At 45.2% G+C, this 12,459-nt stretch overlaps 1 long non-coding RNA gene across 3 annotated transcripts in view; it reads left to right on the plus strand.

Annotated features, from left to right (window-relative positions):
* LOC127489017 (uncharacterized) overlaps nt 1–11,258 on the plus strand; it is a 28,011-nt gene extending 16,753 nt beyond the window's left edge. For 2 of the 3 annotated variants that reach the window (XR_011378142.1, XR_011378144.1), the window contains 2 exons: nt 1,527–1,692; nt 3,345–11,258. This is a non-coding gene — a long non-coding RNA (uncharacterized lncRNA). The remainder of the gene's footprint in view (nt 1–1,526; nt 1,693–3,344) is intronic. The other variant, XR_011378143.1, reaches the window with a different exon arrangement.
* Nucleotides 11,259–12,459: the final 1,201 nt, after the last annotated feature.

Consider the following 12,459-nt stretch of genomic DNA (forward strand, 5'->3'; position numbering starts at 1 on the left):
TAAGGAGGGCAATGGCCACTTGTACTCCCTCCCCAGAGCAGCTTGTGAGCTAACATGGTGGCTGGGACTCTGGGGACATCCAGCAGCTGTCCTTTCTCTTCCTGCTGCACATTAGCTACCTATTAGCACAATGGCTTCCATTTGTGTACAGAGTCAACAGCTCTGAGACTGAAATTTCTGTCTCTGCTCTTTGGGTTCATGGAATTTGGACCTGGCTTAGGTCATTTTTTGTGGTACTGGTTTGTGTGAAATCGGAGAATACCCCATAAAATCCACACTAAATTGTGGCCCCTTAAAGTTCCCTAGAAATGCTATCCGGGGTGCCACATGTACTACCGCAATTTGGGGTGCCATATGATTCACCATGGGCTTATTACTAAATCCTCGATATTAATAAGCTGAAGAGGGTTCTTGCCTAATATTTAGAGAAAAATTCTAAATACCAGCACAGATAAACGAGGCAGCATGGTACGTTTTAAGCTTTTATTTAGTGAGAAAGATGCATAGGAGAGTGAGAGCTTTATTTAAGGGAGAGAGGTGAATAGGGGTTCATACCAAGCACCAGGAACCAGCCATATGGATGACCATTAGGCCTGGAAGCCTAGAACACATGGCCTGAAGGCCTTGCACCCTGGAGGTGCAGGGCTACAATAAGCCCTGTCCTGGCAAGAGGCCAGGGAAGAAGAGCAGGTGGCTACACTGTGGCCAGACTGTTAACCCACTTCCAAAGGGGAGTGCTTAATTAACCTGATTGGCTTGTGGGCACCCAGGTGTGGGCAGGTAGGGGAATGAGGCCACACAGGGGCATGGCAAAGGCATCAGGTAGGGGCATGAGGCCACACAGGGGCGTGGCAAAGGTGTGGTCTTCCAGCTCACAAACCTAATCCTATTACTAAGAAGAAAGTGGTGTCCTATTGTAATACTGCATGGCCTGTGTATGTGTTAAATTTAAGAGAAGATGGCTGTTAAGTGGATTTTTAAAATATTTATTTCATTTGAAAGTCAGAGTTGAAGTAGGCAGGCATACAGGTTAAAATTGATTAGGTTTGTGAGCTGGAAGGCCATGCCTTCACCACGCCTCTGTGTGATGTCATGCCCCTACCTGGCCACACCTGGGTGCCAACCAGCCAATCAGGTTAATTAACCACTCCCCTTTGGAAGCTGGTTAAACTCCTAGGACATGATGTGTCTGGCCCTTCTCTCCCCTGACCTCTTGCCAGGAGGGGGCTTGCTGTAGCCCCATAGGCTTCCAGGCCTAGATGCTCCTCCATGTGGCTGGTTCCTGGTGCTCGGTATGAACCCATGTTTACGTCTCTCTCTTAAATAACACTCTCTGCCTCTGCGTTGCTGCTGGTGATAAGTGGTGGATAGCAACTCGAGGTGCTTGCTGCACGTGGCTTTGGCCTGCTCTCTGAGTGTTATGGACACTACCCTAGTTTGCAGACTTTCCCCTCTCTCCTACCTGAACTAAACCCTCACTTTCCTGGCTCCCTGATCTCTTAAAAACTTGTTGTAAATTTCCACAGATGCCTCTGATGAAATTGACTGTGAGGAACAAGAATTAATGCAATAAAAGGTGTTTTTCAAGCAGAGTGCCAACTGAACCTGAAATGAAAATATAATTATCTTTATATATGTTAGTGTCCAGTACCATCACAGGGACTAGAGTTGCTTTCCAAATTAAATGCTCAAGTAAGTTTCTCAGGTTTCAACTGTGGAACAATAGGGTTAACTGAGGTTACTAAAAGCAAGAAGTAATTGTATTTAATTGATTAGAACATTTATTTATTTTTCTTTGATTGGCAGTTTTAAAACGGAGTTGTAACCATAATAAAACCATCTTCCTTCCCTTTTCCTTTTCACATTTTGTATAGCAAAAACCACTTACTGATATTCTGAATTACCTGAATTACTCTGGAGCTACCAGAGTAATTCAACTACCAGAGCTGTGCCGACCTGGAGTCAGGTCTCCCATGCAGGTACAGGGGCCTAAGGACTTGAGCCATCCTCTACTGCTCTCCCAGGCCACAGCAGAGGGTTGGATTGGAAGAGGAGCAGCCAGGCTTAGAACCAGTGCCCATATGGTATGCCAGCACCACAGGCAGAGGATTAACCTACAGTGCCATGGTGCTGGCCTCATAATGGTGGACTTTTGACCCCACTGACAAAGGATCCTCCAACCAACTGATGCTGACTCCCCTGGTTAAGAGGTCTCCATCAGAAAAAAGCTTGAACATCTACATATCATCAGTTAAGGTGACTCATCATTTTATTTCTAACTTCCCCCTGAAGCTACCCTTGTCCTTTAAAAACTCTTTGGGAGAAAGAGAACATTTTACATCAAGAGCTCTCTCTTGGAGCCATGCTGTGGCATAGAGAGCTGGGCCTTCACCTGTAGTGCTGGCTTCCCTTGTGGGCACCATTTCATGTGCATGTTGGCTTCTCTCCTGATTCAGCTTTCTGCAGTGCAGGATGCTCCAGGTGCTTGGGCCCAACACCCAGCTGGGGAGGTTCCTGGCTCCTGGCTTTGAATCAGCCCAGCTCTGGCCATTTTGGCTATTTTGGGGGTGGGCCAGCAGGTAGAAGACCTTTCTCTGGCTCTCCCTCTCTCCATGGCTCTGTTTCTCAAGTGAATGAATAAAATATTATTTAGTTATTTATTTGACAGGTAGAGTTATAGATAGAGAGAGACAGAGAGAAAGGTCTTCCTTCCATTGGTTCACCCCTCAAATGGCTGCTGCAGCTGGCACTGTGCTGATCTGAAGCCAGGAGCCAGGTGCCTCCTCCTGGTCTCCCATGCGGGTGCAGGGCCCAAGCACTTAGGCCATCCTCCACTGCCCTCCTGGGCCACAGCAGAGAGTTGGACTGGAGGCGGAGCAACCGGGACTAGAACCCGGTGCCCATATGGGATGCCAGCGCTGGGCCCCAAATGAATAAAATCTTTAAAAAAAAGGATAAATATTTTTCCCCCAAGATGCCAGCTTCTAGAAATAAGCTCTTTCCTCTTGCCAACATTCATCTCTGTTGAATTGGCAACCCACATGGTGAGCCATAAGGGCCTGATTATTTGTCAGGTAATGGAGTTAAAAGATTTAAAAACTGTTGCAGAGATTTCTATATTTTTCTGTCTCATAACATATGCTATGCCTTATATACATGTACATGTAGTATGTTTAAAAGTTTGTTGTGCTTATTGTGTTAAAATCAAAATATAATTTTTCAGCTAAGCACAAACAATATATGAAAGTGATGCAATGTTCATTGCTTTCTATGAAGTTCAATTTTAAAGTTGTTCTTTGGCAAGATCATAACCTAAGAATAACCATACTTATCTAATATTTTAGTTTTTCAGGCAATCTAAGTATAAATGCTCAAAATGAATTGGTGGTCTTTGCTTTCTCTGCACTTTGCTGTGGCACCTTGTGCATCATCATGTCCTTGCAACCTAAGGGTGTCTCCCTCTCCTCATCTGCCTGAGAAATGGACTCAAGTATGCAGTGACTGGAGAGGAGGTAAAGAACTGTATGCAGTGCTTGATCAGAATCAGCAACCAGGTTCAAACTGATGTTGCATACCTTGCTGCATTCATAGATGCATGTGAGATGGAGCAAACATTGGCATCGAGAAGACAGGTGAGCATTTCTGCCTCATCCTTGACACCAAGGAGCCATTTTGCTGATCACTACATCACAGCAGAAGGCATGTGGTGGCAGACATGAGCAGGAGGTGGTATACAAACTGAACTACAAGCTGTGCAAGGTGAGGAGGATGACTAGGTACAAAGGGAATCCCACCCCTGATGGCTCATGATGCTTGTGCCGTGTGCAACCCAGATCCTCTCATCAAGGTGATCATGGGATGGATTACTGATTTGGGGACCCTATGCAATTTGACATGAGGTAATAAACCTCAGGTTTTCCTGCCCAGGGATAAGAGCATCTCTGACTTACAGTGGCTGCAGAGAGATAAAGCAGTGTAGCAGCTAGAGAGACCAAGGGCTACTCTGCAGTAGCATGACTTTTTTTTTTGCTCCAATAAATGATAAATGCTCATGAAAAAATAAAAAATGAATTGCTAAATGTAAAAGATAGATTTTTCTAAATACATGTACTCTTGGCTTAAAATATATAGAAGGGATTGGGCCTTTTGGTAAATGTTTTTATAAGTTGTTATACACAGCTGTTCAAAATTACTTGCTAAGTTATCACTAAACAATAAGTTACCTACAAGATGGTAGAGTCAAAATGAAGCCTTTGGTAGGGGTGGTATCTGTGCCTTTAACAGATAAAAACAATGGTCTAGGTGGGAGTGATTTTATTTTCTGCTCTTTTCTTCCACATGTGCAGGGGATGAACTCTAAGAGCATCAGCTTGACCAGCCCATGATATGTCAGTGGATTGTTCAGCTCAGGCCTTAAAGCTTTTTGGAAACCAACAGCATCACAGCTCACTTGGACTTCACACTGTTATTTTCAACATGAAAATGTGTGGTTTGGTAGGGGTTTCTTATTCCTCAAAGAGGCAGAGAGCCTGACTGGCAGAGGAAGGCTGCAGAATAGGAATGTGTGTGTTATTTCTTTCACATGCCCACAGTTTACTTTAAAACAGGAAAATAGGGCTTCTGCAAAATGGAAAATTTTGGTTTATGACTGATTTTGAGGAGTGGCTTTCCTTTTCATGGACACTTAATTTTGTTCTGATGTTAATATACCAAATTTCTTCTGTGTATCAGATAACACCACCATTCACAAGTTAAAATTCTTGGTATTTGGATATCTGTTAGATGCTACTAAGAAAATATAAATAAGCTTTCTTTTTAAAGCTTTTGAGGTGGTGTCACAGAATAGCGTGTTGTAGATACAGTCAACTGCTTTGTTACCTTCCAAGTAGGCATCTGTAAGTACTGAAACTTAAGATGGCAGGTGATATCCTGTAGACACTGCTGTTCAGATTGAACATAACTGACAGTTCATTCTTTCTCTCTAAAAGTGATAGGGGATTTGTAGCTTAGTGGTTTTTCATTTATTTATTTCTAATTTGCTGCTAATAATGTATATGAATTTAACATTCTGTGTAAATTGTCATTTGTTACTGCACAGTTTATGCAGTGTTGCTTTGCCAAATAAAAGTTCAAAGTAAAAAAAAAAGTTATCAAGGATAAGAAATATTGTTTTAAGATTTATTTAAGTATTTGCAAAGCAGAATAACACAGAGAGAGAGAGAGAGAGAGAGGTCCTCCATCCACAGGTTCACTCCCCAATGGCTGGATCTTGCTGATCTGAAACCAAGAGTCAGGACCCTCATCCAAGTCTCCTACATGGGTGCAGAGGCCAAAGGATTTGTGCCATCCTCCACTGCTTTTCTAGGGCATTTTGAACCAGTGCTCTTATGAAATGCCAGCACTGCAGGTGGAGGTTTAACCTACTATGCCACAGTGCTGGCCCCAATAAAAATAATTCTAAATCAACATACCAAAATTTAGAATTCTTTAAAGTTTTATTTATGTATTTGAAAGGCTGAGTTAGAGAGTGGGACAGAAATCTTCAACCTACTGGTTCAATGCCAGACGTCTGCAGCAAGCAAGCACTGGGCCAGACTGAAGGCAGGAGCCTGGAGCTCCATTCAGGTCTCCTACATCTGTGGCAAGGATCTAAACACTTGTGCCATTTTCCTCTGCTCTTCCCAGGCCATTAGCAGGGAATTTGATCTGAAGCAGAGCAGCCATGACATGGGACCATATGGATGCCAGCATCATAGGTGGTGGCCTTACCCACAACATCACAGTTCCAGCCCTGACATTAAAAATGTTCAAGGTACAGCCAGCATCATAGGTTAAGTGCAGTCTATCATACCTGCATCCCATAAGAGTACATGAGTCCAGACTGCTCCACTTCTAATCCAGCACCCTGTGAATGTGCCTGGGATAGCAGAAGATGGCCCAAGTGCTGGGACCCCTGCCACACATGTGGGAGAACCACATGGACTTCCCTGGCTTCTGGCTTCTTCAGTCTGTCCCAGCTCTAGCTGCTGCAGTCACTTGGGAAGTGATCCAGATGATCACTTTCTCATTGTCTTTATTTTTTTGGAATTCTTTCAAATAAATAAAACTAGGATTTATACCCCACATTAAGTTAGTAATTTTTTTACAAAAATATAAATATTAATGATAATTTTTTGCAAGAGGTTTTCATATTTGATTTTAAAGTCTAATAACTTTCTACAACACATTTATTTATTTGAAAGGCAGAGATACAAAGAGAGAAAGAGGGAAAGAAAGATTTTCCATCCAATGACTCTACCCAAATGACGGGGTTGGGTCAGGCAGGAGCCAGGAGCTTCTTCTGGGTCTCCCATACAGGTTCAGGGGCTCAAGTACCACATTTCTCTGCTTTGCCCAGGTGCACTAGTAAAGAGCTGGATTAGAAGTTGAGCAGCTGGGATTCAACTGAGCTGGTACCCATATAAGAGGCTGGCACTGCGGTGGAGGTTTAACCTTCTATGCCACAGTACCTGCCCCAGTCTAATAACTTTTAAAAATTTTGAGAGAGATAAAGAGAGGGAGAGATAGAGTGAAATATCTTCCATCTACTAGTTCACTCTTCAAATACCCACAATGGCTGGAGCTGAGCCAATCCAAAACAGGAGCCAGGAGCTTCTTGCATATCCCCCATGCTCAAGCACACCTTGCACTGCTTTCCTAGGATTAGCCTACAATGCTCTCTAAATAACATTTTCAACCATCTAATCAACTGCAACTTCTTTTTTTTTATTTATTTATTTGACAGATAGAGTTAGACAGTGAGAGAGACAGAAAGGTCTTCCTTCCATTGCTTCACCCCTAAATGGCTGCTACAGCCATTGCAGTATGGATCCGAAGCCAGGAGCCAGGTGCTTCCTCCCTGTCTCCCAGGTCTCCCATATGGGTGCAGGGGTCCATGCACTTGGGCCATCCTCCACTGCCTTCCTGAGCCACAGAAGAGAGCTGGACTGGAAGAGGAGCAACTGGGACTATAATCCAGCACCCATATGGGTTGCCAGCACTGAAGGTGGAGGGTTAACCAAGTGAGCCACCAACTGCTTTTCTAGGATTAGCCTACTACGCTACAGTGCCTGGCCCCTCTAATAACATTTCAACCCTCTCCTCAACTGTGTGGGGAGCAACTCGGACTAGACTAAGTTACTGGAATTAAGACTTATTCTATGCATCTGCTCTCCCACAATATGGCGCTGAGAAGGGAGTAGCAGCTTCTACACAGCTGCCTCCAGTTCAACCAATAAACTGTAGGACCTACTCCTGATTGGAGGAGAGCAGCGTACTCGGCGTGTGGGTAGCAGAGTTGGGATTGGTGGTAGAGGACTATAAAGGAGGAGAGAGACAACATGCACCAGGAACATCTAAGGGGAACATCTATCTGAAGGAACACCTGTGCAGCCCCCGAGAGAGCCGGCCGGCGGTGTGCCGCTCCCCTGCGGAAGTGGGGAAAGTGGCTAGGGGGAACCGCCCTTCCACGGAGGTGGAAGGGTTGGTAGCCAACCCAGGAAGAACCAGCAGCAAACCCGGGGAGGGCCGAGCAGACAAAAGAACAGCGCAGGGTCCTGTGTCGTTCCTCCACGAAGAGGGGGAGTGACATAATGGTGCCGTGACTCGGATAGGAAACCTAGGAGGGAAGAAGCAGGAAAATACTGGAGAGAGAGACTAGAAGAGCCTAGGGGAAAGCCGGACGGAAAAGGTGCCGGAAGAAGCTATTGAAAGCCTAGGCATAGACTCGGATACGGACTGTGGGAAAGAAGTTAGGATTTAAAGTGAAAGCAAGAAGAAACTTAGATACGGACTGCAGGTTGAAAGTGAAAGTGAAATCTATAAGAAACTTAGACTTGGATACGGACTGTGGGGAGAGGCCAGGAGAAATGAGGGAGGAATATTGTTGGAAGAAAAATTAGGGAAACATACCGGGTAGAGAAAAATGTTAGGGAGGATGAAGCCGCGAGTGCAGGCCGAGGTGGAGACGTAAGCTATCTTGGAATTCTTCAAGTCAGCCCGGGGAGCAAAAGGCAAAAATCTGGAACCAGAGGCAGAGACATGGGCCGCCAGGTTGGAATTCGCCAGGTTAGTCTGGGGAACTTGGACTGAATGCCGGTGGCGGAAACGTGAGCTACGCTGTGTGATTCGCGGAAGCCGCTGCGTGCAGAGAGAGCACGGGGTGTGAATAGATAGGGAACGCGGGGCTGGCGCGAAGGCCATGGTGCGGGCGCGAAGGGCGTGGAGACTGCAGAGCGCGCGAAGCCGAGCCGCGCAGAGCCAGGAGCCCGCCGCAGGGCGGGTGCCAGGAAGTCGCGCAGATGAGAGAAGCGTGGGCTGAAGCGGCGCAAAGCCGGGAAGCCGCCGCGGGGCAGCGAGGTGCCGAGAAGCAGCCTCGGGGCGGGCACCGGGAACCGCGAAGATAAGAGAAACAGAAGTTTAGAAGTAAAATGAGAGAAATAGGAATGCTGGCAGATAGAAGTAAAATAGGAGAAATAGGAATGCCTGGAGATAGAGAAATAGAGAAAAATAAGGCCTCCCCACAACACGGCAATGAGAGAGCTTGGATTCGGTCTGCCTTATTAGTAAGACGATAAGCACCTGTGGGCAGCTGCAGGTCACCGAAGACAGGCACGTTATCAACACCAATAAGTCTCCCCACAAGACGGCAATGAGAGGGCTTGGATTCGGTTTGCCTGATTGCTAGGGCTTGTAAGCACCTGCAGGCAGTTCTAGCAGGGCAGAGCATGCGCTGCAGGGCACCGAACACAGGCACGCATCAGCGCCTAAAAACCTCCTCACAACATGGCGAAAAGAGGACCCGGATTCGGTTTGCCTGATTGGTAGGGCTTGTAAGCAAGCACCTGTGGGCAACTCTAGCAAGCAGAGCAGAGTGTGTGCCGCGGGGCACCGAAGACAGGCGCGTATCAACGCCAAAAAATAAAAAGAAAGGGGGATCTGTGGGGAGCAACTCGGACTAGACTAAGTTACTGGAATTAAGACTTATTCTATGCATCTGCTCTCCCACAATATGGCGCTGAGAAGGGAGTAGCAGCTTCTACACAGCTGCCTCCAGTTCAACCAATAAACTGTAGGACCCACTCCTGATTGGAGGAGAGCAGCGTACTCGGCGTGTGGGTAGCAGAGTTGGGATTGGTGGTAGAGGACTATAAAGGAGGAGAGAGACAACATGCACCAGGAACATCTAAGGGGAACATCTATCTGAAGGAACACCTGTGCAGCCCCCGAGAGAGCCGGCCGGCGGTGTGCCGCTCCCCTGCGGAAGTGGGGAAGGTGGCCAGGGGGAACCGCCCTTCCACAGAGGTGGAGGGATGGCAGCCAACCCGGGAAGAACCAGCAGCAAACCTGGGGAGGGCCGAGCAGACGAAAGAACAGCGCAGGGTCCTGTGTCGTTCCTCCACGAAGACGGGGAGCGACATAATGGTGCCGTGACTCGGATAGGAAGCCTAGGCAGGGTTTAGTGTCGTTCCTCCACGAAGAGGGGGAGCGACAAACTGCAATTTTTTAAAATTTCCATTTGATTGACTCCTTTCCAACAACTAGCCATCTCTTATAAGCTATTGTCTCCTCCTTTATTGTTTAGTTATGGCCTTTCATTAAAAATGCTTGGCCTCAGGCCAGCGCCATGGCTCAATAGGCTAATCCTCCACCTTACAGTGCCGGCACACCGGGTTCTAGTCCCGGATGGGGCGCCGGATTCTGTCCCGGTTGCCCCTCTTTCAGGCCAGCTCTCTGCTATGGCCCGGGAGTGCAGAGGAGGATGGCCCAAGTGCTTGGGCCCTGCACCCACATGGGAGACCAGGAGAAGCACCTGGCTCCTGGCTTCCGATCAGCATGATGCACCGGCCACAGCGCTCAGGCTGCGGTGGCCATTGGAAGGTGAACCAATGAGAAAAGGAAGACCTTTCTCTCTGTCTCTCTCACTGTCCACTCTGCCTGTCAAAAAAAAAAAAAAAATGCTTGTCCTTACAGCTGACATTGTGGCACAGCAGGTTAAGATGCTGCCTGTGATGGCAGCAACCCATATGGGCACTGGTTTGATTCCTCGTGGCCCACTTCTGATTCACCTCCTAGCTAATGCACCTGGGAAAACAGGAGAGGATGGCCCAAGTCCTTGGGACCCTGCGCCCATGTGGAAGACCTGGATGGATCTCCTGGCAGTGGTTTCTTCCTGGCCCAGTTCTGGTTGTAGTGGCCATTTGGCTAATGAACTAGCAGATGGAAGATCTTTCTCTCTGTTCTCTCTCTCTAACTCTACCTTTGAAATTAATTAATCTTAAAGAGAAATGTTTATCTTAGAAGACTAGGATATTAAGAGTACCTATTTTTTTGTAAAGATTTCTTCATTTGTAAGCCAGAGTTCACAGAGAGAGAGGAAGAGACAGAGATCTTTGGTCTACTGGCTACAATGGCTAGACCTGAGCCACAATGGCCAGGAGCCAGGAGCTTCTTCTGGGTCTCACACAGGGACCCAAGGACTTGGCAATTTTTCATTATTTTCCTTGGCGCATTAGCAGGGATCTGGATCTGAAATGGAATATTCAGGACTGGACAAGTGCCCATGTGGGACGCCTGTGTCACAGGGGCTGGCTTTACACAACATGCCACAACACTGGCCCCTATACTTGACTTTTCTAGATGTATTTAAACTGTTCTATGGATTTTTTTCTGCTTTTGTTTCTAAGATGTATTATTGTCTTTTTTGTTAAAGATTTATGTATTTATTTGAAAGGCTGAGTTACAGAGAGGCAGAGAGAGAGTTAGAGAGAGGTCTTACATCTGCTGGTTCACTCCCCAAAAAGCTGCAATGGCTGGAGTTATGCCAATCTGAAGCCAGGATCCAGGAACATCATCTTTTGGGTCTCCAACACTAGTGCAGAGAGGCCAAGTACTTGGGCCATCTACTGCTTTTCCAGGCCATAGCAGAGAGCTGGATCAGAAGTAGAGCAGTCAGGACTTCAACTGCCCCCATATGGGATGCCAGCACTGCAGGCGGTGGTTTACCTGCAGTTCCACAGCACCTGCCTCAGGTGTACTTGTTTCTAAGTGTTCTCATTCTTTTATAAGGTTGAATGCTTACAGATTCCACACATACTCTTTCAATGTCTAAGTTTGGGTACCTTTCCATTAGGTTTAACTTCTAAGTTATCTGGGGGAACTTCCCATTAGAAGAAGTACAGTACAAAAGGATTTTCTTTATCTTTTGGTAACTAATTACATGAGGGAAAGAAATTTTGTGTTTTGTCAAGATAATCTCATGTATTTTCTATCTTTGGGTTTAGAAAACTGAATGTTAAGAGTTGATTTTTAATATCTTTTAAGTGTATATTTCTACTAATCAAATATTAAATATACTTAATATGTAATAAATATATTTAAACATAATTTGACTCTTTATATAAGTGAATGATTATTACCTCATAATAATCAAAGATCCTATGTTAATGAAGTATTTTTTTCAATTTTGATATCCTTGACATTTTTTTTAAATAAAAGTTCTAAATTAACTGCTTTGACCTTGATTTCTTTGTGGATCCCTGGAAATCAACAAAGGATATAGTTTTCAACTTGCAGAGATGATGGCTAATTAGGCTCACTTTACATGAAAACTATTATCTAGTTGCAATATCATAAATTTTAAGTTGTTACATTGATATAGAAATGTTATTGATGTAAGTTTTCCAGGGGTTATGTAACATTGAGAAGTCCAATGGTGAAATATTACAAGTTGCTGTTCTTAAAAAAGGGGAGGGGGGTCCTTTGGGTACTTTAGAAGAATTTTGAAATTGCTCCAGTGTTATCATTGCCTGAAATGATGAACTGGTTTGTAAAATACTGCTGTGCTTTTTCAAATCCTGTGGGCATCTCCTTTGCTAAATTGCTAAATTAGTTTAAAAATTTTAATTGTGATGATTTTGTCTTTGTCATCCACAGTTCTAGTTCTTCTCCAGGAGGATTTATATTTATAAGACCATTAAAAATAATTATAAATATGGGTTTCTCATGGAAGATCAATGGAGTAACCATGAATTTCTAGAACTCAAAAAAAAAAAAAAGACAGAATTGTGAAACTGCTGATGGAGATCAAAAGAGAAAAAAGAGAAAAAAAGTAATTATAGGACTCAATGAACTGGTGAAATTGGTGGGTTTTTTATGTCTTAGTTAAAACATTGTTCTGTTTTTAAAAAGATTTATTTATTTATTTGAAAAGCAGTGTTACAGAGAGGCATGGGTAGAGGTTTTCCATCCACGGTTCACTCTCCAAATGGCCATAATGGCCTGGGCTGGGCCAATCTGAAGCCAGCAGCCAGCAGCTTCTTCAGGGTCTCCCACATGGGTGCAGAGGCCCAAGGGCTTCAGCCATCTTCTACTGCTTTTCCAGACCACCCCAGAGAGTTGGATCAGAAGTGGAACAGCCAG

The sequence above is a fragment of the Oryctolagus cuniculus genome, chromosome 8, assembly GCF_964237555.1.
Source record: "Oryctolagus cuniculus chromosome 8, mOryCun1.1, whole genome shotgun sequence".
Taxonomy (NCBI): Eukaryota; Metazoa; Chordata; class Mammalia; order Lagomorpha; family Leporidae; genus Oryctolagus; species Oryctolagus cuniculus.